Below are 27625 nucleotides of genomic sequence, written 5' to 3'. Positions count from 1 at the left end.
AGTCATAAACCCATTTTAAGAGACCATTGCCTAGAATGAATGACTCGTTAGACAGTGATGCTCCCCAAAGGATCTAATCTAGGTATGGCATCTCGTGTTGACCCTAATCGTGGAATAACACCAAGTAGGTTAACACGACTCTTGCCACAATATTATCATGTGTTTATGATCAAGCTCGAGTATAGAGTTTTTCTCTCATCTAACATCATCCCAACCCACAACATAGAATATAACAGATATCTAGAATATGACAGAACATTTAAAGCAGTAAAATGCGATAAATAAAATAAGGATAGACAAGTAAGCAGTAAAGATAAACAACCAAACATGCAAGGAAACAAACAAAACTAGGCTTGACTAGCTTAGGGAAATTTTATCCCTATCTGAGTCGCCAGTTGTCGCTACACAAAAAATACAGAGTTGCCACTGAACTTTATTTATTCCAAAGGAAAAAGAAAATATCGATAAAACCCCAAAAGGCGAGGAAAATGTTTGTCGCAACCAAGAGAAAATTCATAAGTCGGTTATGCAAGAAGAAGGTATTCGCATCCCCCACATTCTTTATACTCAACAGGAACCATTTTGATTGTTCTTTTCGCGGATAGGTGTTATCATCTAAAAGTTACTTGTGATTGGTTTTAATTAAGGGGAAAAATAAGTTTTTAAGTAATGAGCTCTCCAAGATTTCGAAATCATGTGCCTACGTATTCTCATAATGTAATGAGAAAATTAGAGCTCCGTAATTCATGGTAGAAAATAAGTGTTTGTTGATTGATTTTAGTGGACGATGTTAACGTTTGTGTTCTAGAAATTAAACGTTGCTTGTATGCTCGCGCGTGGGAGACTTAAGCGTTTATTTATTTACGGTAGAATGAATGTCATTGGATCATATTCTAACAATTAAACATAGCTTGTATGCTCGCGCATGGGAGGCTTACGTGTTGTTGAATTATAGTAGAACGAATATAACATGTCCTTTATGAAAGGTTTTTGAATTCCCTAAGGCGAACACGTGAATTTGATGAGTTGTGATCAATTTTAAACTTGAGAAGATTGTACTTATTTGAATTGCACTAAAGTTTATGAACGAAGGTGAATACTTTGAATAGTTGGGGCCTACGTCCCAAATTAAAAGATACTCAGAAAAAGGATAGGAATAACCCCTCTCATTCTTCTCCGTTTCTTAAGGCTCGTGGTGCATAATTCGCCTCGTGTTTGTTAAGTATTTTAGTTTGTTTAGAAAAAGAGATTATAGTCTTAAATAAATAAAGAAAAACAGGATGTGAATGGTTCTAGGGTTTTGAAAAGTGAGAGAATGGATGATTAATCTAAAGTATCAAGTATGAAATCAAGTCAAAAATCAAATCCAATTTAAGTGATCAGGGGACTTATGATCACTTAAATGTGGATAGAAACCTAAGAGAGCATGCAATTATTCATGATAAATCACATAAAAGGTCTAATTCAAATGTAATTAATAGATTAAGATTGAACTTGACAGACTAATCAAAGGGATAAACATGCCAAAAATACATCTCAAGCCTATTGAATTACGAACAAAATAAAAAGGCATGAATGTTAGACATGATCTTTAATATACCATAAAATGAAATTAGAAGAAAGAAATTAGCAATTAAATTCAATTAAAAGTTAATCCTAATAATTTGAAAATAGAATTAAATTCTAACAAAATTAATCTAGTTAAAAAAAATAATTCTAATGAAACATGCATAGAAAATGTCGATTTAATTGTTAGAAAAAATGGTTAAAAGAGAAAATTAGTTGTAATAATAATTAACAAAATGATTTTCAAAGGGGTGATGAAAATAAAAACATGAGGGCATTTAGGAATTCGGGGTGCAGATGAAGATTGTAAGCCCAATAATATTCGTTGGTTTTTGTTTTAATTTGAAATCACTGTGGGGGTGTGGTTTTCAAAGGGTGTACTGGAAGTGAAAAGTACCCAAAAGGGCGCCCACTAAACCAAAAGCCCAGTTTGCCAAAAAAACACCACAATCAACAAAAAAAAGGAAGAAGTCAATGCGGGTTATACACCTACTCACATGGGATGCTTCTGTTTGGTTTTTTTTGTCTATTTTATCCTATTATACTGCGCATGGCCATTAGTATCGTGCCAGATGTAGAAGATGAATCTTGAATGTAGAATATTGATGAATCAGCTTGAATTGACGAACTTTGAATGATGATTGTTGATGAAACTTGATAAACTTTAGATCATGATTATTGATGATAATGTAGAAATTATTGATGGGTGATTTGTTGAAGTTGGATTGTGGCTAAGTTCCACCATTTTAGAATTTCAATGTGAATTTCTAAATGGTGATGAAGATGATCTTTGATGAGGGTTGTCATACCCCAAAATTCACCCTACTCCGATACAACTTTCATCTGATCCATGGCCCTACTGCACATGCATGCTTTCATTATTTCATCATCATAATTTCATTGAACTTTAATAACCAAAGACATATTGCATGGACTCAAGGCATGAGTTTTAAAATAAAAAATAAAAAATAGGGAAATCGATTTACCAAACTAGGTAAATCGATTTGCCCTACGCAGACACCAAAAATAAGCCTTTTTTTGCACAAAGGATATTTGGTTCCCCCCACTTTTCCACTTGCTTTCCCTATAAATATATGCACTATTCCCCCTCATTTTTCATGCTTTCTAGCCCCCAAAAATTCTGAAAAAATATCATCCAACCCCTCTTCTCCAAACCTAAATCAAAACCAAAAAACCTTTCCCTCCCAAAAGTCACCACCAACAACTTTTTTTTTTTCATTTCACATTTTTTCCTCAAAATTTCTCACTCTCTAACACTCATAACCCAACCCCTTTACTAAGCTTTCACCACAAATATTTTCATTCCAAACCCCTTGCTTCACATTCAAGCTCAACACCATTTTTCTACCTAGCTTTTTTTCACATTTTTGTGGGTAATGATTTTAACTTAAACTTTTTAACTTTTTTGTTTCTTTTTTTGATTAAAAACGGTTGCTTGTTCTTGGTTGGTCTTTTGAGATGGTTTAGATTAAAGCTTGCAAAAAAATGATTAACTTTGGTTTACTCACCTTTTTTAAAGATTTTTTACTCTTACTATCTTTTTTCACCTTTTTGTGGTTGCTTTGTGTGTGTTATCATTTTCTTTTATTATGGACTTGTTGTTGTATTTGTTTGGTTGATGAGGTCTATTAGATCATGACCATGGTTGTTTAGAGTTGATTAAATCTTCAATGTTTCAAACCTATCTATGGTTGATCAATAAATCATTCATGATACTTTGAGGCATTGATAGATTGCCTCTATTTTAACCATATTTGGGTCATTTGATGCATAGATGAAACCATGTCTTTACATTAACTTGCTAATCCATTTGCTTATTGTTACTAACTACTAATTACTAACTCCTAACATTTATATTATTGCACTTTATTTTTTTGCAATTTATTTTATTGTTCATTTTATTTCATTTACTTTATGTTCTTGTTCACTAACTACTAACTCCTAACATTTATATTATTGCACTTTATTATTTTTTTGCAATTTCTTTTATTGTTCACTTTATTTCAAATATTTTATGTTCATGTTTATTGTTATCTAACTATATCATTTACATTATGCTAATTTATTTACTATCTTATTATCTTATTAAATAAAAGAGGAATAAAAACAAAAGAAAGAGAAAAAATCATTCTTTTTAAAATATTAATAGATAGACTTAAGGTTGCATAACTTTCTTTGTTACAAATCTATTGTTAGTTGATTTTTTAATCATCTTCAATACTTTGCATCAATGATAAGCTATCCCTTAATGTGTCATATTTTAAGTCTTTTTGGCCTAAGAAAATAGTCTTCAAAAATATTCATTTTTGTACATATTACTAAGCACTAATTATACTTCATTAATTTGGTTTATCATTAACCTTTGTTATCGTGATTTTGGTATTATTGACTTATATTTGTTTTATATCATTTATATTCACTAACCGTTATTATTGTGATATTGTTTCTTTATCTTGTAATTTACTTTTATGTCATTACCTTGTAATTTACATTAAAGTACTCATCATCATCATCATTGTACAAATTCATCATGCATGTTTATTTACTTGTTATTTATTTTATTATCATCAAACATTAAAAACGACAAAAACATGATAAAATGATAAGACAAAAATATTCATTTCACTCTTAATCAACTTGGACTTAGAGGATTTCATTTTAGGACCCTTGCTTGGAGGTCTTTCCCTTATCTTTGTGATACTTTGTAAATGTTGGATTTAATTTGAAACTTACATTCATGTTGTAAGAATGGCATCATGACACCACCTTAGGGGGACATGTTTGTAAGACCATTATCCTTTGTTTAGCTTATGTCACTTTTGCACACAAAAGACTTTCTCTTGGGCTACCTTACAATGAGACTCTTTAATTTCTTGTTGGTTACTTCGTATTCATGTTGCATAAGCCAAATTTCATAATCAAAATAAAATAAACCCTTGATTCTGTTGGTGTAAGCCCTAGAGGCCAATACTTTTGGTACTTGTATCGAATTATTTATTAATTAATAAAAGGCTTTTTCTTTATTATGTTTGATTAATAAAGTCCCTAGAATAGCTAGTCCGTTTAATGTATCAAGTATGACTTAATCATGAGATCACATTAAACATAAGGACACTATTCTTAAAGTATCTGTAGTCGAGCTTTATTGTGAAGTGGGATAACATTAAAGCATTAAGACTATTATGTTTGTAGACTGATGATCACATCTCATGGATCATGGATAAGGAGTTATCAAGTCTTAAACATAGGTATGAATATTAAGAGTAATATTTATACCGGATTGACCCGCTATGAGAATACTATATAGAAAGTTATGCAAAGTGTCATAAGTTATTCTCATGGTGATAATGGTGTATACCACTCTTCGACCTGAAACCACTATGGACCCTGGATGTAGAGTCGAGTGCTTTATTGCTGATCCAACGTTATCCGTAACTGGATAACCATAAAGACAATTGATGGGTACTCCACGAAGCATGCTGAGGGACATGAGTGTCCTAGATGGAATTTGCCCATCCTGCGTAACAGGATAAATGTCTATGGGCCCAATATTGAACTGGACAAGGATGACACAGTCTATACCTTGTGTTCAATATAGACATAAGGGCAAAAGGGTAATTATACACATAATTATTATCATAGGAGTTTTTGTCAGATCACATGACATTTTCGTGTCTTGGGTAGCAGTGATGTGTTGCTAGATACCGCTCACTATTTATTATGTTAAATGCGTGATTTAATATAATTGCCAACGTCGCGAAAATCTACAGGGTCACACACAAAGGACGGATTGATGAGAGATAGAGTAACTAAAGAATATCGTAAGGTACGGTGTACTTAAGTAGAGTACGAAATATGGTAAGGTATCAAATACTTAAGTGATTTTGGCATATTATGAGATATGGGCCAAAATACACTTAAGTGGGCTTTTTAGCTTGAAGCCCACACAAGTGGTTCTATAAATAGAACCCTTGGGTAGAAGCATTGCCACTGAGACTAAAACTCAAGTGAAGACTTGGAATTTCGTTTCCCTCTCTCTCTCTCACTCAAAGCCTTCATTTGTACCAGCTAGCACTGAGATTGAAGGAACCCGTTCGTATGGACTGAGTAGAGACGTTGTCATCGTTCAACGTTCGTGATCGCTCCGTGGATTTGTATCCAAGGTTTTGATCGTTACAAGAGATCTGCACCAAAGGTTTGAATTGCCACAAGAGGTAACGATTCTATCACTGATCATGCCCATTCGTAAGGATCACTAAATGGAGAAAATTTTAAATTTCGCTGCGCCTTTGATGGCAATTCTCCTTCAGATTCAACGTCAAGTGGCATTTTTATAATCAAATTCAAAACACCTAATAATTACGATTATTATTGTGCGCCACGAGCCTTAAGTGGTGGAGAATGAGTGAGAATGGAGCATTCCTACCCTTACTCTAATTATTTTGGACGCAAGACGCTTGGCTTGTTGTCTAGAATAATCACCTCCACCCATAGACTTTAGTACAATATAATCACAAACATTCTTTCATAAAACCCTTCTTCAAGGTAAAAACAATACAACTCATCAAACTCTTTTTATGCCTTAGGGCATCATCCCGAAAACCCTTTTTTCAAAGGTAAAATCAACCAACACACAAATATTTTCTACTCCGAACTACGGAGCTCTGATTCCTCATCCCCGAATGAGTGATACGTAGGCACAAGGGCCACAATCCTTGGCGAGCACTATAATAACAAAAACACTCCCCTTCTTTTCACACATTCTTTTGAAAATAAAACAATAATAGATAAATCCCATGTATGTAAAACAACCCAAATGGCTCCCATGGACGTAAGGGGTGCTAATACATTCCCCTTACGTAACCGACTTCCAAACCCAAATCTCGGTTGCGAGACCGGTTCCTTATTCTCTTTTAGCGTTTCCTGTGCACGTCTCTTTTCCGAGGGTTTTATCGACTATTTCCCCTCTCCTCTCCGATAGAGGTAAACTAAATAAAATTTGGTGGCGACTCTTCTGACTTTGCCTCTCTTTGGCATCTCTTTAGTCCTAATTTCGTTATCGTGAAATCCCGGTAGCGACAGCTGGCGACTCTGTTGGGAAGACGAAATTCCCTAAGCAAGTCTAACCTAGTTTGGGTTGTTTCCTCTTTTACGTATGTGGAGATTTATCTGTTATCTATTTTTTCTGTATATATTGCTTTCTTTACTAACCTGTGCATATTTTCTTTGTTTACCTGTTGGTCCGAAACCCTGACTCTGTGACGAAGAATTTTTGGAAGCAATAATGATTGCAAAGAAAAAAACCTTGGGTGAAAGACTCCCCACCCGAGTCTGAGAGTTTGCTTGAGATAGGAGAGGTTGAGTAGTATTGATCAGTGAGGTGGCTTCCTCGTTAGGGTCGTACGAGAACCTCACTTAATGGTAGATTCTCTTAAGGGGATTGATCACCGTCGTGCTTTCGACGTAAGCATATTTTCTTTTACTAGAGTCAATGACCCTAAGACCCCTTTTAGAACCTTTAAAACTATGGCTAGCCTAGACCGATGGTCGCGTAGTATAGGCCACCGAGGTGCCTTCCTTGTAAGGGTCGATACGAAGATCTCACTTAGAGTAGATGACTTTGATGAAGCAGTCGCCTGGCAAGTAAATTGACATAAGCGGCTGACAGTCAAGGAAGTCCATGACTCTAGGGGCAGTGTCTTACACCTAATTTTCCCAAAGCCTTAGATCACATAAAGCGAGAGCCTTGGTTTACTAAGCAATCATTATTAACTCCATGCTTCGTCACGATGGTCCAAAACCATGAACCCATGCCTAAAATCCTGTGGAAATAATAAACCAATCATTCATTCATACATTCACTCATCATCAAAATAATAAGTAAAGCTCTTAAAATTTTCGTTTGTTCGAACGCAGAATTACAAGACTATTTTCCGACGCAATCATGGATACTTCAACAAGGAAAAACACTTCTTCTTTCCGCTTCAAGAGTCCCGACATCAGGTCATTAAAGGCCCTCTGTTCAAAGGTTGTAACTCTCAAAGACAACAAGTTTAGAGCTAATTTTGGGAACATCGTAGATCTTTTAACCGAGAAAGTTGACTATTGTGCTATCACTACAATGTCCCAATACTATGACGTCCCTTTAAGACGCTTCACTTTCCCCGACTTCCAAATCTCTCCAACCTTGGAAGACCTCGAGAGACTCCTCAATCGACCAATCAAGGAATACAACCCTTTCCCGAAATTGGAAGAAGGATTCTGTTTGACCGAGCTCTCACTCACTTTGGGTATTAACACCAACAAGCTAGTGGATAATTGGGGCATTAAAGGATTCCTCAAAGGTTTAACTCAAAAGTTCCTAGAAGCCCATGCTTGGGAAATGATTAAAGAAGGAAGACCCGACTTTTGTAGTGCAACCTTGGCACTTTTGATTCATGGAATTGTCCTCTTCCCAAATCTGGACAAGTTCGTGGATCAATTAGGAGTTGAAGTCTTTTTAACAAAGAATCCAGTGCCTTTTTTACTTGCCGATTTCTACCATACCTTCCATACAAGGCATGAGAAGAAGGGAGGTACTTACCTTTGTTGCGCTCCTATGCTACATCTTTGGATGAGGGCCCGCATGCCTCAAAGTGGACCTTTCGCCGAAAACAAACTGACATTGCCGCAAAGGTTCGCATCTCTCTCTGCCAACTCAATTCTATGGTACAAAAGGGAATGGGATATAAAGGATGTCATCGCAAGATGTGGAGAGTTCTCTAACGTACCCTTGATAGGAACACAAGGTTGCATCAACTACAACCCTGCTATACTCAAGAGACAACTAGGGTACGCCATGACAAGTCCCCCCGAAGAAAGAGATTTCATTCCATTTGTCATCAATACCGTGGATCCGCTTGATTCAAACGTGAAAAGAGTGAGAAAAGCTTGGACAAGCATAGTCCGTATTGACCATGAATGGGGCAAGAAAAATATCCTAGCCAAGGAACCCTACTATGTGTGGGTAAAAGAGAGAGTTAGGGTGGTTAAGATGCCGTTTCTGTTTGATCCTTCTTCATTCCCATTGATGCCCGAGCCCGAGCCTATCCTACAAGAGGACATGGACAAACTTACCAGCCAAATCAAAGAGCTCGAGTTGGAAAACACTCAACTACGAGTCAAACTCAATCGCGCCAAGAAACGTAACCACGTCTTGGAGGATAAGGGTAAGCAAGTCTGTGAAAAATTTGAAGATAGCGAGAAAAGGCTCTGATTAGCCAAAGGACAAAGAGTTTGGCTTGGTGGAGCTTTACAAGGAGCTAATTCTGAGCTAGACTTCCGCAACGAGGAGTTGGATCGAGCATACCGAATCATCAAGGACCTTGAAAATACTGTCGAGAGGTCTAATGCCATGAAGAAAGAAGCGAGGGAAGATTACGAGGCCCAGATTCTCAAACTAAGGACCACTCTAAAAGAGTATAAGGATTTTCTAGCCAAGGAGCAACTAGAGAAAGAAAAGATTCACCGAAGCTTCATGCGTGAGCAGTTCAACCTTGGACGAGCTTGCAAGCAAATCAAGAACTTGAAGAGGGGAATCTATGACCAAGCCTATGTAGAATTGCAAAACAATTGCAGACATTGGGAGGAGCGTTGCTATGGATTCGAAGCTACCATTGTTCAAAGGGACAAAATCATCCATAGTCTCCAAGTCCTTTACGAAGAATGGAGGGACAAGTACACCAACATGACAGTATTAACCAACTATGCCCTTCAAGACTTTCCCGACAAGTTGAAGGAGGCAGATCTGATCATGTGCCCAGATAATACCCCCAAAGAGGTCTACCACTTCGTCAAGTTCTGCAAAAGAACAATGGCCGAACTCATCACCGACATTGAGGCTCTCCGCAAGTCTCAAGGGGTCACTTTTAGGGTGGATATCTAGTTGGTTTATTTTGCTTCCATTACTTGTATTTTGCAACTTCTATGTATTGCTCTCTATTTTCCCTTCAAAGGATGAATGAAAGTTGTGATTTTTCTCTATTGTGTTTTCCTTTATTCATGACTGTGAACGAGAATTGTCAAGTAGTTTTTGCAATGAATAAACATGAATAACTAAAAAGAGCTTTGCTTTAACAAGAAAAAAATTCATGCATCATATGCATCTTTCAAAACATAAAAACATAAAAAACTCATCCATCCACCCCTTTTTCCTTCCAGAACCACTCTCCAAAGCTGACTTTTCGGTACGATACATGAGGACGTCGACAAGCTGTCATGGAGCAACTTCAAGAGAACCAAGTTGTCCTTCAGGAAGAAGTATCCCAAATGCGGAAATTGATGGAGACTATTCAAGCAGTCGCAAGAGGCCAGGAGGTTATAGCAAAAATGCAAGAAGAAATGAACCAACGTGCCAGTACTACCAATCCTCCTACCCCTCCAACGGTCGAGAATCCGACTCCAGTTCCTCAAGCTGATCCTCCAATTAACATTAATGCACCCGACGGTGTTCCAAACAACAACCCTCGTCCTCATGCTCTTGAGACAGACGACCAACTCAATGTATTCTTCAGCCCAAGGGACGCTTCTCAGGATGACGCCTTCGGTTCAGCAACCAACAAGGTGGAGAGGAAGGTAAAGGCTATCGAGGAAAAGCTCAAGGCAATGGGGAGCACTGACATTTTGGGCCTTGATGCGGAAGAAATGTGCTTAGTACCTGGGGTCATCATTCCGGCCAAGTTCAAAGTTCCGGACTTTGAAAAATATAAGGGAAATAGAGACCCTAGAACGCACATTAGGGCATAATGCTGAAAGATGGCTGCATATTCCAGCGATGATCAACTTTTAATGCATTTTTTATAGAATTCCCTCAGTGGGGCATCTTTGGATTGGTACATGCAACTTGAGGGCAACCATATTCACACCTGGAGGGAAATGGCCGAAGCATTCCTCAAGCACTATCAGTACAACACTGATATGGCACCTAATCGCACGCAGTTGCAAAATATGACTCAAAGGTCTAAGGAGTCCTTCAAAGAATATGCCCAGCGGTGGAGGGAATTAGCTGCTAGGGTACAACCCCCGTTGCTAGAAAGAGAACTGGTAGACATGTTTATGGGAAACCTGCAAGGTCCATACCTTGATAGAATGGTAGGGAGCACCTCTTCGGGCTTTTCCGACCTGGTCTTAGCCGGTGAAAGGATAGAAAATATGATCAAGATGGGAAAGATCCAGAACTCTGTCAGTGCTTCTAGTGCATCAAAGAAACCTTTTGTTCCCTACGGTAAAAAACGAGAAGGCGAGACCAATACTGCCTCCATCATTCGAACAAGAAATCCAACTTATCCACAGGTAGCTGCCATAGCTCCCATCCAACCAAGTCAACAACAACCATTTGCAATTCTTGTTCAAACTCAACAATAACAACGGTATCAACAACAACCGCAACGTCAGCAACCACAATATCAACAACAACAACAACAAAGGATGCGAAGGCCCGAGAGAAGATTTGACCCAGTTCCCATGCCTTATAGCCACATTCTACCATATTTATTGAGAAGATCACTTGTGCAACTAAGGGAGTTAGGACCCCCACCAACGGTTCTTCCTCCCAGTTATGATGCAAATGCTCACTGTGAATTTCATTCTGGCGCTCCTGGGCATTCGATCGAGAATTGTAAAGCATTAAAGTACAAGGTTCAAGATCTTATTGACTCTAAGGCAATCACGTTCGCCCCCAAGGGGCCGAATGTAAATAATAACCCGATGCCCCCTCATAACAATGCATCAGTGAATATGATGGAAGCTGACAATGGAAGGAGATTGATGTCCTGTGTGGACGAGTTAAAAACACCACTCATCGAGATCAAGAATGCTTTAATGAAGAATAATGCCTTTCCCATCTGTGGTAATGAATGTGAACACTATCTGATTAACCCGTAACAATGTAGAACATTGAAGTCTGTCGTACATCAATTAATGAACCAAGGGATATTGGTGGTAGACTACCCGTCCACAAAGGAAGATGTGTCTACCCTTGAGATACTATACGATGAAGTCCCTCCTCTACAAATTCCATATGAATTCTCTCAGTTAATTTTGTCGACAAATCTTGTTACTCCAATCGTAATAACAGTTCCCACACCATTCCCATATGTTGACACCAAGGCAGTCCCATGGATGTATGACACCTCAGTCTACCTTCATGGTCAGAAGATACAAGAAGAACCGTTAAAGTCTAGTGACCCAATGATCAATATCACCGGCACTAGCGGAGTCACGAGAAGTGGAAGGACATTTGCACCGACACCCACTCCAATTGGAACTACCAATCCTTCAACTTCAGACAAAGGCAAACAAATTGATGGCGCTCAGTAAAGACAAGACCCCACACCTTCAAGTGAAGTAGACGAGTTCTTACGCATTATCAAGAAGAGCGATTATCGAATAGTTGATCAGCTTAACCAGACACCCTCGAAGATCTCAATGTTGTCTTTATTAATGTGCTCGGAGGCCCATAGGGAGGCTTTGGTAAAGTTTTTGAGGACAACTCACGTACCGCAAGAGATATATGTTTGTCAGTTTGAAGGAGTGGTTAACAATATCGCTACTAGCTTAAGCTTGGGTTTCAGTGATGAAGAGCTTCCCGCCGAGGGGAGGAATCATAACAAGGCTCTCCATATTTCTATTGAGTGTGTGGACACAGTCCTATCAAGAGTTTTGGTAGACATTGGGTCTTCCCTCAATGTGATGCCTAAGAGCTCTTTTGCTAAACTAACTATTGAAGGACTCGTAATGAAGCCGAGTGAGCTTATAGTAAGAGCATTCGATGGGACTAGAAGGACTGTAATCGGTGAGGTGAATTTGCCTATGAAGATTGGTCCCTATATTTTCCTCATCACTTTCTTCGTAATGTATATCTATCCAGCCTACAGTTGTCTGCTTGGGAGGCCTTGGATCCATTCAGCTGGTGCAGTCACTTCAACGCTTCACCAAAAAATTGAAATTCTTAGCTGATGATAAGCTAGTTGTTATCGAGGGTGAGGTGGACATTGTGGTAAGTCACCTCACATCTTTCTGATACGTTGAAGGAGAAGGGGAGATAAGGGAAGTCCCATTCCAATCATTTGAAGTTATCAATGTTGAAATGGTTTGCCCAGCAAGGGATGAATCAAAAGATGCCGAATTTCCCATGGCATCTCTCAAAGACGCCCTGACAATCATAAAGGATGGACACCCCCAAGGATGGGGAAGATTGCTTGAACTTCCTGCCAACAAGGACCACACCGGTTTGGGATACAACTCCCAGAATTTGAAGAAGCCCGCGCCGATAGCTACAAGGGGATCAGTGCTCCCGCTATTCGAAAACTTCTCAAGTGTTGGTTACCTGGATGACAACTGTATTTGTGCCGTGGAAGAAGAAGAAGAAGAAGAAGATGATGGGTTGATCTTCACAAAGACTGATGGAAATGGTGCCACCAAATGGACCGAGTTTGGAATACCTAAAGTGACCTTGATTGAAATGTAATTCCCAATGTTGTTTTCCTTCCTTTTTATCAAAAGAACCCATGTCAAGCCCAAGGCATGGGGGAATCATTTGTAGGGCCTCATCAAATTTCCTGATTAATCATTAATGAAAAAAGGTTCATGTTCGCAATCAATTTTGAGATCCTTGCCTTTCATTTATTTATTTCACCTTTTTATAAATGGCATTTTTATTTTTTAAAAATAATTTCTTTTCAAATCATCCTTTATTTCATACCAATAAAAGCGTGGAACTTAAATCATGCAGATCATCCTCGACAACCACCAATGACAATTCTACTACAGTCTCATACGACTTTGACAACCCGATTAATCAAGCTGATGAAGAGTGTGAGGAAGAGGCCGAACTCCCAGAAGAATTGGCAAGGCTGCTCAAGCAAGAGGAAAAAGTCATTCAGCCGCACGAAGAATCAGTGGAAGTGATTAACCTTGGGACAGATGAGGAAGCAAAAGACGTCCGAGTCAGCTCCGCTCTACAAGACGAGGTGAAGACAAAATTGATTGAGCTCTTGAAGGAATACAAAGATCTGTTTGCATGGTCATACCAAGATATGCCCGACCTCGATACTGACATTGTGGTCCATCATCTACCCCTTACAGAAGAATGCCCTCCAGTAAAGCAAAAACTACGAAGGACCCGTCCCGACATGGCTATGAAAATTAAGGAGGAGGTACAAAAGCAGCTCAACGCCGGCTTCCTAGCGGTCTCCAATTATCCTCAATGGATAGCTAACATTGTGCCTGTACCTAAGAAGGATGGCAAAGCAAGAATGTGCATAGATTTATAGAAATCTAAATAGAGCAAGTCCCAAAGATGACTTTCCACTGCCACACATTGACGTGCTAGTAGATAATACTGCTCAATTCTCTGTTTTCTCTTTTATGGATGGTTTCTCCGGTTATAACCAGATCCGCATGGCTCAAGAAGATATGGACAAAACCACTTTCATAACACCATGGGGCACCTTCTGCTACAAGGTGATGCCTTTTGGATTGAAGAACGCCGGCGCCACATACCAACGAGCCATGGTCACTCTCTTTCACGATATGATCCATAAAGAGATTGAGGTCTACGTCGACGACATGATAGCCAAGTCTCAAACCAAAGAAGAACACCTTATCAATCTAGAAAAGTTGTTTGAGAGGTTAAGAAAGTTCAAATTAAGGCTTAATCCCAACAAATGCACATTTGGGGTAAGATCCGACAAATTGTTAGGTTTTATCGTCAGTCAACGTGGCATCGAAGTAGATCCCGAGAAAGTAAAGGCCATACAAGCTATGCCTGCACCCAAAACCGAGAAGGAAGTCCGAGGATTCCTAGGTAGATTGAACTACATTGCTAGGTTCATATCTCACCTCACTGCCACTTGTGATCCAATCTTCAAACTTCTTCGAAAGGATCAAGCCATCATTTGGAACGATGACTGCCAAGACGCATTTGAGAAAATAAAGGAATATTTGCAAGAGCCTCCTGTGTTGATGCCTTTTGTACCTGGTAGACCATTAATCATGTATCTCACCATTCTCGAAGGATAAATGGGTTGTGTCCTCGGCCAACATGACGAGACTGGTAGAAAAGAGCATGCAATATACTATTTGAGCAAGAAGTTCACTGATTGCGAGAGTAGGTATTCGATGCTTGAAAAGACTTGTTGCGCACTAGCATGGGCTGCCAAACGTTTAAGACAATACATGCTCACTCATACGACATTGTTGATCTCTAAGATGGATCCTGTCAAATACATCTTTGAGAAGCCGACTCTAACTGGTAGAGTAGCTCGATGGCAAATGGCTCTGACCGAGTACGATATCCAACATGTCACTCAAAAGGCCATCAAAGGGAGTGTATTGTCTGATTATCTTGCACAACAACCCTTGGAGGACTATCGGTCTATGCGTTTCGAATTCCCCGACGAGGATATCATGTTGATTAGGGATTGCAACATCCCCGGTCCCGAAGGACCCGAGCTTGGATCCCGATGGACCATGGTTTTTAATGGAGCTTCTAACGCTCATGGCAATGGCATTGGGGCAGTAATCACTTCTCCAACTAATTTCCACCTCCCCTTCACCGCCCGATTATGTTTTGAATGTACAAACAATATGGCTGAATACGGGGCTTGTATCTTTGGTATTGAAGTTGCTATCGATCTTAGAATCAAAATCCTGGAAGTCTATGGGGACTCAGCCTTGGTAATCAGCCAAGTCAAAGGAGATTGGGATACTAGAGACCATAAACTCATTCCTTACAAAGAGCATGTCTTGAAACTAGTCCCCTTCTTCGATGAAATTACATTCCACCACATCCCTCGAGAAGAGAATCAGCTAGCTGACGCTTTGGCAACTTTGGCATCCATGTTTAAAGTTAAATGGAAGAACGAAGCGCCGTCATTTCACTTGAACTACTTGGACGAACCTGCTTACTGTCTGGCAGCAGAAGACGAAGCTGACGGTCATCCTTGGTTCCATGACATCATGAAATTCTTAGAGAACCAAGAGTATCCTGCGGACGCGTCTATCACCGACAAGAAGTATCTTCGAAAATTGTCATCCAAATTCTTCTTAAGTGGGGGGTATTATACAAGAGAAATTATGATTCTGTTTTGCTTAGATGTGTGAACAAGCAGGAAGCAAACCAGATTATCATGGAAATTCATGAAGGATCCTTTGGGACGCATGCCAGTGGGAGCACTATGGTGAAGAAAATTTTAAGGGCCAGATACTACTGGATGACTATGGAGATTGACTGTCATCGCCACGTCCAAACCTGCCACAAGTGCCAGATCTATGCTGATAAGATCCATGTGTCGCCAACGCTTCTCAACGTCCTAACATTACCTTGGCCTTTCGCCATGTGGGGCATTGACGTGATCGGACGCATAGAGCCAACTGCCTCGAACGGACACCACTTCATCCTTGTAGCCATTGACTATTTCACAAAATGGGTAGAAGCAGCCTCATACGCCAACGGTTACCAGACAAGTGGTGACTCGATTCCTCAGGAAAGAAATCATCTGTCGTTATGGGGTCCCCAACAAGATCATTACTGATAATGGATCTAATCTCAATAATAAAATGATGAAAGAGCTATGCCAGAATTTCAAGATCGACCACCACAACTCATCGCCTTATAGGCCTAAGATGAATGGCGCTGTTGAGGAAGCTAACAAAAACATCAAGAAGATCGTGCAAAAGATGGTGGAAACCTACAAAGGTTGGCACGAAATGCTCCCATTCGCATTACACGGCTATCGTACTTCCGTACGCACTTCCACTGGGGCAACTCCCTTCTCCCTTGTGTACGACATGGATGTAGTCTTACCGGTCGAAGTAGAGATTCCTTCCTTAAGGATCTTGACAGATGTTAAGCTTGAGGAGTCTGAGTGGGTACAAGCTCGTTTTGACCAACTAAACCTCATTGATGAGAAACACTTAGCAGCCATCTGCCATGGCCAACTTTATCAAAAGCGCATCAAGAGAGCACATGACAAAAAGGTTTTCCCCCGCAGCCTAAAGGCCAGAGACCTCGTACTGAAGAAGATTCTTCCAATCCATACTGACCCAAGGGGAAAATGGACGCCGAACTACGAAGGTCCGTATGTTGTAAGAAAGGTCTTCTCCGGAGGACCCTTGATCCTTGCAACTATGGATGGTGAAGATCTTCCGTCCTCGGTGAATGCGGATGCAGTCAAAAAATAATATGCTTATATATATATATATATATATATATATATATATATATATATATATATATATAGCCCGATATGTTGAAAACCCGAAAGGGCAACTTATGCAAAAAATGGGTATCCCGGTAGACTGAAAACCCGAAAGGGCGGTCTAGGCAAAAATTAGGGATTTAATAAGAGCAAGAGGTTGCATCCCGCAAGGAATCCTTCTTCATTTCTTGGCGAGTCAATTACGTGGGTCCCCAGCAAGTCAATCCTATCACCCTCCTTCAAAAAAAAGCAAGATCAAAGGGCGACCAAAGGCATAAAGGCTATAGCAGAGTTAGAATTTGGAGGAAACTCGAGATGTTTCATTGCCATTGCAATTATCATTTTCTTTTCGCAATCACCTCTTTTAGGAATTGCTTTCCTTTGTACAAAATTCCCTATTTGTGGAACCACTTGTCAATAAAAATCAGTTCCCTCACATGTGTTCCATAATTTTTACTTTTCCTTCTTTGTCTGCGAAATATGACCTTTTTCTAAATAAAATTACATGGGAAATTTTCGATTAAAAGACCTTTTTCAAAAAAATAAAAAGACTATAAGGGAGACAATATCGAATTACATTCTTTTTAGAATTTCGCTAAAGGTAGTCAAAGCATATTTCCAACCCAAGGGTGCCATACAGTTCTTTGGACTAGGCCGATCATTTGTCCCCCCAATGGGAATTCTCAAACATTACATTCAACGCTTGCTTGGACGTCGAACTCCAATTTCTCAAGTATCGGAAAGTCAGTACGATTCACCTAATCACCCTTTTCAAGCCCAATCACCGTTGGCATTCCCCAAATACACTCCTCCGCAAAGCCCAAACATACTTGGCATAACTTGCAAACCCTGCATTTCATATATTCCCCATGAAAGCCCAAACATGCATTGGCATACATAACATCACATCATCTCCTTAACTTACTCAAACTAACTCGTTAGAGTTCGGAATTTTCCAACCGTTGTTAGGAATTTTACCCAATAAAAATCAATGTTCATCCTCAAAACATTTCCCAAGCACAAACCACGCATTCCAGCTGTTGCTGGGAATCGTCATTAAGTTGTTTCATTTCATTGTCAAGTTTCCCCAGAGGAGTCAATGCTGAGAAACATCACTATACTTCTTCTATCCCTAGAAAGTCAACACATTTTTCCTTTTCCCCGCAGAGTCAAGTATTCTTAATCATTATTAAGAATCGTCACTGAATTCTCATTTTTTAGACTAGAGGCATTTTGGGTTCATTCCCCAAGCCGAGTCAGACGTTCATAGCCAAGAACCATCCTGGAGCTCATTTTTCACTAGTAGATGTCAGGAATTCCAGCCATTGATAGGAACCGTCACTTGACATCCGTATTCTCCTCAGCAGAGTCAGGTATTCTTAGCCGTTGCTAAGAATCATCACTGAGTTGTTTGATCTTCCCGGAGGATTTCAGGTATTCTAGCCTTCGCTACGAATCGTCACTGTACATTCGCAAAAAAAATCCGTATTCTCCTCAGCAGAGTCAGGTATTCTTAGTCGTTGCTAAGAATCATCACTGAGTTGTTTGATCTTCCCGGAGGATTTCAGGTATTCTAGCCTTCGCTACGAATCATCACTGTACCTTTGCAAAAAAAATTATCTCCAGTCGAGTCAGGTATTCTAGCCTTCGTTAAGAATCGTCACTGATTTCATTTTGTTTGACCCCTAATAGATGTTTTGTATTCCAGCCGTTGTTAAAGAACACTGTCTTGTTTTTTTCCAGTCGTGACTAGGAGTGATCACCCTTCTTTTTCTCATTCCCTAGTGAAGCTTTCTTCCCTCAACTTTCTTGGGCCCTTTTGACATCAAACTTTCATCGTTAAGAAGATACTTAGGATGCATACATCACATTGCATGCATAATCATCATAACCATGCATAATCCCTAAACAAATATTCATATTATCATCCTCCAGCATGGCGAATTTCTGGTTACTCTCATTAGTATTTAATCCTCTCTTACCTTGAATACATTGGAACTCGTCACTATCTATGCATTCAGGTCCGAGAAAATTAAATAGGGTCAATTGTCATACCCCAAAATTCACCCCAATCCGATACAACTTTCATCTGATCCATGGCCCTACTGCACATGCAGGCTTTCATTATTTCATCATCATAATTTCATTGAACTTTCATAACCAAAGACATATTGCATGAACTCAAGGCATGAGTTAAAAAAAAATAGGCAAATCGATTTACCCAACTAGGTAAATCGATTTGCCCTGCGAAGACACCAAAAATAAGCCTTTTTTTTTGCACAAAGGGTATTTGGTTTCCCCCACTTTTCCACTTGCTTTCCCTATAAATAGATGCACTATTCCCCCTCATTTTTCATGCTTTCTAGCCCCCAAAAATTCTGAAAAAATATCACCCAACCCCTCTTCTCTAAACCTAAATCAAAACCAAAAAACCTTTCCCTCCCAAAAGTCACCACCACCAACTTTTTTTTTCATTTCACATTTTTTCCTCAAAATTTCTCACTCTCTAACACTCATAACCCAACCCCTTTACTAAGCTTTCACCACAAATATTTTCATTCCAAACCCCTTGCTTCACATTCAAGCTTAACACCATTTCTACCTAGCTTTTTTTCACATTTTTGTGGGTAATGATTTTAACTTAAACTTTTTAACTTTTTTGTTTCTTTTTTTGATTAAAAATGGTTGCTTGTTCTTAGTTGGTCTTTTGAGATGGTTTAGATTAAAGCTTGCAAAAAAATGATTAACTTTGGTTTACTCACATTTTTTAAAGATTTTTTACTCTTACTATCTTTTTTCACCTTTTTGTGGTTGCTTTGTGTGTGTTATCATTTTCTTTTATTATGGACTTGTTGTTGTATTTGTTTGGTTGATGAGGTCTATTAGATCATGACCATGGTTGTTTAGAGTTGATTAAATCTTCAATGTTTCAAACCTATCTATGGTTGATCAATAAATCATTCATGATACTTTGAGGCATTGATAGATTGCCTCTATTTTAACCATATTTGGGTCATTTGATGCATAGATGAAACCATGTCTTTACATTAACTTGCTAATCCATTTGCTTATTGTTACTAACTACTAATTATTAACTCCTAACATTTATATTATTGCACTTTATTTTTTTGCAATTTATTTTATTGTTCATTTTATTTCATTTACTTTATGCTCATGTTCACTAACTACTAACTCCTAACATTTATATTATTGCACTTTATTTTTTTTTGCAATTTCTTTTATTGTTCACTTTATTTCAAGTATTTTATGTTTATGTTTATTGTTATCTAACTATATCATTTACATTATGCTAATTTATTTACTACCTTATTATCTTGTTAAATAAAAAAGGAATAAAAACAAAAGAAAGAGAACAAATCATTCTTTTTAAAATATTAATAGATGGACTTAAGGTTGCATAACTTTCTTTGTTACAAATCTATTGTTAGTTGATTGTTCAATCATCTTCAATACTTTGCATCAATGATAAGGTGTCCCTTAATGTGTCATATTTTAAGTCTTTTTGGCCTAAGAAAATAGTCTTCAAAAATATTCATTTTTGTACATATTACTAACCACTAATTATACTTCATTAATTTTGTTTATCATTAACCTTTGTTATTGTGATTTTGGTATTATTGACTTATATTTGTTTTATATCATTTATATTCACTAACCATTATTATTGTGATATTGTTTCTTTATCTTGTAATTTACTTTTATGTCATTACCTTATAATTTACATTAAAGTACTCATCATCATCATCATTGTACAAATTCATCATGCATGTTTATTTACTTGTTATTTATTTTATTATCATCAAACATTAAAAACAAAAAAAAAAGATAAAATGATAAGACAAAAATATTCATTCCACTCTTAATCAACTTGGACTTAGAGGATTTCATTTTAGGACCCTTGCTTGGAGGTCTTTCCCTTATCTTTGTAATACTTTGTAAATGTTGGATTTTATTTGAAACTTACATTCATGTTGTAAGAATGGCATCATGACACCACCTTAGGGGGACATGTTTGTAAGACCATTATCCTTTGTTTAGCTTAGGTCACTTTTGCACACAAAAGACTTTCTCTTGGGCTACCTTACAATGAGACTCTTTAATTTCTTGTTGGTTACTTCGCATTCATGTTGCATAAGCCAAATTTCATAATCAAAATAAAATAAACCCTTGATTCAACGCCAAGTGGCATTTTTATAATCAAATTCAAAACACCTAATAATTACGATTATTATTGTGTGCCACGAGCCTTAAGTGGTGGAGAATGATTGAGAATGGAGCATTCCTACCCTTACTCTGATTATTTTGGATGCAAGACGTTTGACTTGTTGTCTAGAATAATCACCTCCACCCATAAACTTTAGTACAATATAATCACAAACATTCTTTCATAAAACCCTTCTTCAAGGTAAAAACAATACAACTCATCAAACTCTTTTTATGCCTTAGGGTATCATCCCGAAAACCCTTTTTTCAAAGGTAAAATCAACCAACACACAAATATTTTTTACTCCGAACTACGGAGCTCTGATTCCTCATCCCCGAATGAGTGATACGTAGGCACAAGGGCCACAATCCTTGGCGATCACTATAATAACAAAAACACTCCCCTTCTTTTCACACATTCTTTTGAAAATAAAACAATAATAGATAAATCCCTTGTATGTAAAACAATCCAAATGGTTCCCATGGAGTACCATGGACGTAAGGGGTGCTAATACCTTCCCCTTACGTAACCGACTTCCGAACCCAAATCTCGGTTACGAGACCGATTCCTTATTCTCTTTTAGCATTTTCTATGCGCGTCTCTTTTCCGAGGGTTTTATCGACTATTTCCCCTCTCCTCTCCGATAGAGGTAAACTAAATAAAATTCGGTGGCGACTCTTCTGACTTTGCGTCTCTTTGGCATCTCTTTAGTCCCGATTTCGTTATCGTGAAATCCCGGTAGCGACAAGGGTGAGGGTGAAGATGAAATGAGAGAGAAATTTAGAAGAAAAAATGGTGGAAAATAATGGTCAATTGTGAATTTTCTAAGTTAGGTTAGTTAACCCCAAAATGTGAAAAATGACATGTTTATATAGGTTTTGTAAATGGATAATGACCCTTAGATTGTGATCCAAGTAAGAGTTTTATCAATGGTTAAAAATTAATTTAATCCTTAGTTGCGGATCACTAATTTAAACCCTTGGGTTAATTGTTAAGAATGGTTAGGATTGAAGGAAAATTGAATTGAAAATGGAAGTTAGAATTTGTTTTTGTTTGAAAGTTTTGTGTTAGTTTGGAAGTTATGATAGTTAAAGGTTAATTGGGTAATTGAATAATTGTGAGGAATGAGGTAGTTAGAGACCAATGGTATTGGAGTTTAGAAAAAGTACCGAGTTGGAATGTAAGGCAAATGGTCACTAGTAATTAACTTGAATTTGAATGCTTTGTCTTGATTTTTCTACTACTTTTGACTTGAATTTTTAGTGAATCATCCCATGATTTTAAGTGCTTTTGGGAAGTAATTTTGTGCTAAAAGTAAGCACTTTTGAATTTTTTTGGGCATGGACCAATGTTGAAAAGTGTTGAAAAATAAATATGAAAGTGAAAAGTTTGATGGAATATAGAATTTGTTAGAAATTAGCACTTGACATAATCATGACACAAGTCATTGGTGATGAACGATGGTTAGTCCTTTGATAAAATGATTGTAGAATTGGTTTAGGAAAATTCGGGAGTCAAAATTGAGTCAATGGTCAACAGTTGACCAAAAGCCAACAGTTGACCAAAAGCCAACAGTTGACCAAAAGCCAACAGTTGACCAAAAAGTCAATTGTACCCAAGTGATGTAATTTTTTATCCTCTTTCCTTGTAATCCATTATTTTGGCTTGTATCTCAAGAAATATGAATTGTAACATGAATTTATGATAAATGAATGAAATCTTTTTATTCCAACTTTGCCATTTTCTTTGAATCTAAGCAAACCTTTGAATTAAATGGCCATCAATCTTAATCTTCCAACTAACCATGAATCTCAAATAAAGAGATTATCCACACCACAAGTAATATGGGAAATAAACCCGAATAATTACAAAATAATATCCGCCTCAAAAATCCACTTAAACCAAATAAATTCATTATTGCTAAACCTTTGGTCTAAATTTGTTACAATATGCAAATGTCAATGGATGACCTATATGCATGATCAAATGAACAAAACCATAAGAGAGACGAATTGAATGATGAGGTAGGGAAAATTTTGGGGTATGACAGTAATGATGGAAATTTTCATCATATATCATACCAAGCAGAATAATGAATTCAAAAATCATAATATCCATATGAGTGAAGTTCTAAATAAGCTAGCATGTAAAGTATACTCCATAGCTACCCACAACAAGATGTTGGAGATTTAAATATACCAAGTTGCACAACAACAAACATCATCATTCATCCCACCCTGAGCCTTTTCATGACAACCCGAGCCTAACCCAAAAGAACAAATTAATGTTGCAACAACCAGAAGCGATAAACAAGTGGAAGATTCTGGTAAGAAAAGTGACGAAGTAAAAGAGAGCGAACCAATACCACCTAAAAAGGAGGTTGTTGAAGAGGAAGAAAAAGAGGAACCTTGTGTTGCCCATCCCACTGGAAACCATCCGTCCTATTTCTACAAAGGCTTGCTAAGTCTAAGATAGAAGCCCAATTTAAGAAGTTTGTAGAGTTACTGAAAAAGCTCTACATCAATATTCATTTCACAGAGGCTTTATCTCAGTTGCCTTCCTATGTAAAATTTCTAAATGAATTCCTCTCTAACAAGTCGAAATTGGAAAATCATGATATTGTAGCACCGACTATTAACATCAACACTTTAATTCAGAACAAACAACCACCCAAGATTAAGGATCTAGGGAGTTTTTTAATTCTCTTTGTTATCAGGACGATGAGTTTCGGGAGGACGTTGTGTGATTTAGCGGCCATCGTTAGCGTGGTGCCCCTATCTGTTTGTCAAAAAAAATGACTTTGGTGAGATAAATTTGTTGCGCCGTGAAAAATACTTAAGCGCATCACATGCTCGAAGATACAACAGAGTCTCCATCGAACATCATTTATTCCAAAAGGGAAGGGAAAATATAGATAAAACCCGGGGGGAAGAGAAATGGGTAAGGAAGTCGGTTATGCAAGGGGAAGGTATTAGTATCCATCACATCCGTTGTACTCAACAAGAACCATTTTTGTTGTTCTTTGCTCGAATAGGTGTTACTATATAAAGATTACTTGTGAATGAGGGAAAAAAGGTTAATAATTAGTGTGCTTGCTGAGAATTCGAACCCTCGTGCCTACGTATCCTCATAGTGCAATGAGGAAATCAGAGCTCCGTAGTTCAGAGTAGAAGATAAGTGTGTGTTGTTTTTTTAGGGAACACTTATAATAATATCCTAGAAGTGTATAAACATTAGCTGATTTAATTCTAGGTCAGATGTTCCAAGCTTTTACTTTGACTACTAAGGAACAAATTATAAAAGTTATTTGATGAAAAGAAAGAAAATTCTTTTAAAAAAGGTTTATGTAATAAAAAGAAAAAGAAAGAGTTAATTAAATAGGAAAAGAAACTTGCTAGAATAGGGAAAGGTGTTGTTTGGAATGAGAGGGGTGTTGTTATGGTATGGTGAAAGTATGGTTTGGACCAGAGTTATGTTGTTTGAATCCAGAAGGTAGGTGTAGCTGAACCAAAGAGTCATCAATGCAAGGTTGTAGGATTTTGCCTAGATCCAAGGACCAAGACCAACAAAGGGTGTGTGTGCCTAAGCACCAGGTCTGATATGGAAAACATGCATGAAAGGGTGGGGTTTGCCTAAGCGCGAGGTCTGATAAGGAAAACAAGAAAGAGACGGGTTTATCTAAGCACGAGGTCTTACAAGACAAACATGCATGAAACAATGGTTTGCCTAAGAAGGAGGTCTAAAAAGGCAAACATGCATGAAATAACGGTTTGCCTAAGCACGTGGTCTAGCAAGGCAAACATGCATGAAAAAACGGTTTGCCTAAGCACGAGATCTGATAAGGAAAACAAGAAAGAGAATGGTTTGTCTAAGCATGAGGTCTGACAAGACAAACATACATTAAAGAATTGTTTGCCGAAGCACGAGGTCTAACGAGGAAAACATGCATGAAGAGAGTTTGATTTAGAGATGGGTACTTTACCGTGGGGTGCTTAACCCAACGAATGCATGGATGTCAAAGAGATCAGTGTTTGGTCCAAAGAGGAAGTGTATTATGAAATGATGATTATTTAGGTGTTGTCTGTGGGGAAGAAGACTTGTCAATCATTTTATTTAAATTTCCCTAAAGTCTATGAACGGAGGCAAATACTTTGAATAACTAAGGCCTACGTCCCATATTCAAAGGTACTCAGAACAAAGATATGAATAATCCCTCTCATCCTTTTGCGTTTCTTAAGGCCCGTGGCATATAATTCGCATCGTAAGTGACAAGTGTTAAAGAGTATTTTTTGTGTGCTTGAATGATAAAACAATGATCCAGTCTTAATGTCCAGTGTCTTCAAAGTCTTACAGGGGAAGCTTGACTTGAGTTGAGATCCAGTGCAAGAGACTTTTGATCACTTGACTAGATAGGGGAAACCAACATGTGTCAAAGGACTACTTGATCAAAGATAACTTTGATCAGTTAGTCAACCAAGGGTAAGATCAGTATGTGCGAGCACAAGGTTTTTTAAGTCTAAAAACAATTAAAGCAATCAAAATATTATCAAGCATATCAAATTCTAAAAATTAAACTAAAATTAATATGAAAATGTATTATTTCTAAAAATCTAATATGAAAATTATCCTAAAAACTAATGATTAATTTCTAATTCATGTGTACTATTTTTTTATTATTTTTCAATGTAAGGATTAAACAATTAAAAGCTAAAATTAAGTATATTAAATTTTCAAAGTGTTTTTTTTATGTAATAGAAATTAATATGTAATAAAATATTTTGCCAAAAAGATATTTAAAAAACAAGTAAAAAAATAAAAGAAAAAGAAATAATAAAAAAGAAAAGGAGGGGGTGTATTGTGTGGGCTGCAAGATGTAGGTAGCAAGAAAAGGTTGTTGGGCTCGGTTCAGAAAAGCCCAGGCGTTGTAATTGTTATGGTTCAAAAAACAAAGGGGTGTGAGGCTGTGTAGTGGGGTGTACGATCACAACCATTGGGCTAAGGGCTTCAATGGCCCAAAATGCAGTGTAGAGGGGAAATGAGCATCAACAACCAATTCATTTCAATCTCAAACATATTCAAATTTTAGGTCACCTGAGATAACCTGGAATCACAACTTCGCCGCACCGAAAATCACCTCCAGTGGCGGTGGAGGTCCAACCACACTCAACCTTGCACCAATCGAACCGTCTCTCCACCCTCTTTCGTTCTCACATTGTTTTCCTCTGATTCCTCCCCTATAGTTCAAATTGAAGAATAAATTATATAACCCTAAATATTCAAATCAAAATTAATTGCTAATGACACCTAATATGAACCTCAGAGCTTAGAGCTATGGATTCTCTATGCTAATGCTATCATTTGGTCACAAAAAATAGACAAATCAAGAGAGTTTGAAGGAAGAAGTCCTACCTTCAGAGTGGTGAATTGCTCCGGTCAAGGTTGAAAGACTTTAAGACGAAGATGATAAGAAATCCATGGGCACTTTGAATATGGTAAACACTCCGATTCCTAATCCACTACAACCTTATTCTTCTTCTCTACCACATAGTTTGTAGGTGATGTGATGTGCTGCTTCTATGTGATATTCAGAGATGAGTGATGGAGAGTGAGATTATGAGATGAATGAGTTTGAGAGAAATGGTTGTAGGGAGGAGCACAGTGAGGGTGAGATTCCGAATTTCAGTGAGGGAGTGATTGATTGTGTAATGATTCTGTGTTAATCCCCGATAATTGAGCTCAATGATAAGTTATATAGAGTTATTTCACGTAACTGATTGGGGAAGTTCGTGTAGTTCTGTTAGGGAAGATTAACTCTATTAGGAACTGTTAAATTTAATTATGATGTGTCCTAATTTAATTGAAACTCTATTAGTAAAATGAATTAGTTAGATTCAATTAATGAAGAGGTTCAATCCTGTTAGCACCAATTGTTATCGTAGGTTAGAAAAATGAGTTAGTTCAAAACCAGTTATTTGTATCTATTTGAATTGATAAAGCAATTAGAGATATTTGGTTTAAATTGGTAAAGTAATTAATTGTTAATAAGTTGTAATTTTTAGAACTGATTTGTTTGATTTGGTGCAGAGAGATTGTGATGATAATTAATTGAAATTGAAATGTTGACAGTTAGTTATGAACCGGTTAAATGTTAGAAATTTAGTTGGAATGTTAGAGTGTTGGAACTAATGGATGTTAGTGTTGCAGAAATATTATTAGTGTATTGTTAGAGTGAATTAAAGTTAGGGACTGTTATGAGTTGGTTTAAACTCCAATCATTGAGTTGATTGTTATTTAAATGTGAGTTAGCAGTTAGGTTATGTTGTTGCGCCATATTACTAGTTAGCACGCTATGCTAATACAAATTGCAGGCTGAGATGTTAGATTGTTACTGCTAATACTGCATCTTTGCTTATAATTGACGATGCAGGTGTAAAGTTGAATTGAGCTTAGTTGTTAGGGATAAACATTATAGTAATGTTAGGGAATCAATTGTGTAAACTTAAGTTAAAAGTTTGTTATGCTAATTTGAATTGAGGTGTTATTTCTATTGTAAAAAGGAGTTAGAACTATTAGA

General features: G+C 37.6%; 1 long non-coding RNA gene across 2 annotated transcripts in view; it reads right to left on the bottom strand.

The window, feature by feature from the left end:
• Positions 1–27412, bottom strand: part of LOC127128212 (uncharacterized) — a 33439-nt gene extending 6027 nt beyond the window's left edge. The window contains exons 1-2 of one of the 2 annotated variants that reach the window (XR_007805773.1): positions 26461–27412; positions 26153–26285 (exon numbers count right to left, since the gene is read on the bottom strand). This is a non-coding gene — a long non-coding RNA (uncharacterized LOC127128212). Of the gene's footprint in view, positions 1–26142; positions 26286–26460 lie in introns of both variants that reach the window. The other variant, XR_007805772.1, reaches the window with a different exon arrangement.
• Positions 27413–27625: the final 213 nt, after the last annotated feature.

The sequence above is a fragment of the Lathyrus oleraceus genome, chromosome 3 (assembly GCF_024323335.1).
Source record: "Lathyrus oleraceus cultivar Zhongwan6 chromosome 3, CAAS_Psat_ZW6_1.0, whole genome shotgun sequence".
In the NCBI taxonomy this organism is placed as follows: Eukaryota; Viridiplantae; Streptophyta; class Magnoliopsida; order Fabales; family Fabaceae; genus Lathyrus; species Lathyrus oleraceus.
Note: the sequence above shows the minus strand (reverse complement) of the source record. Positions and strands in the feature narration are given on the sequence as shown.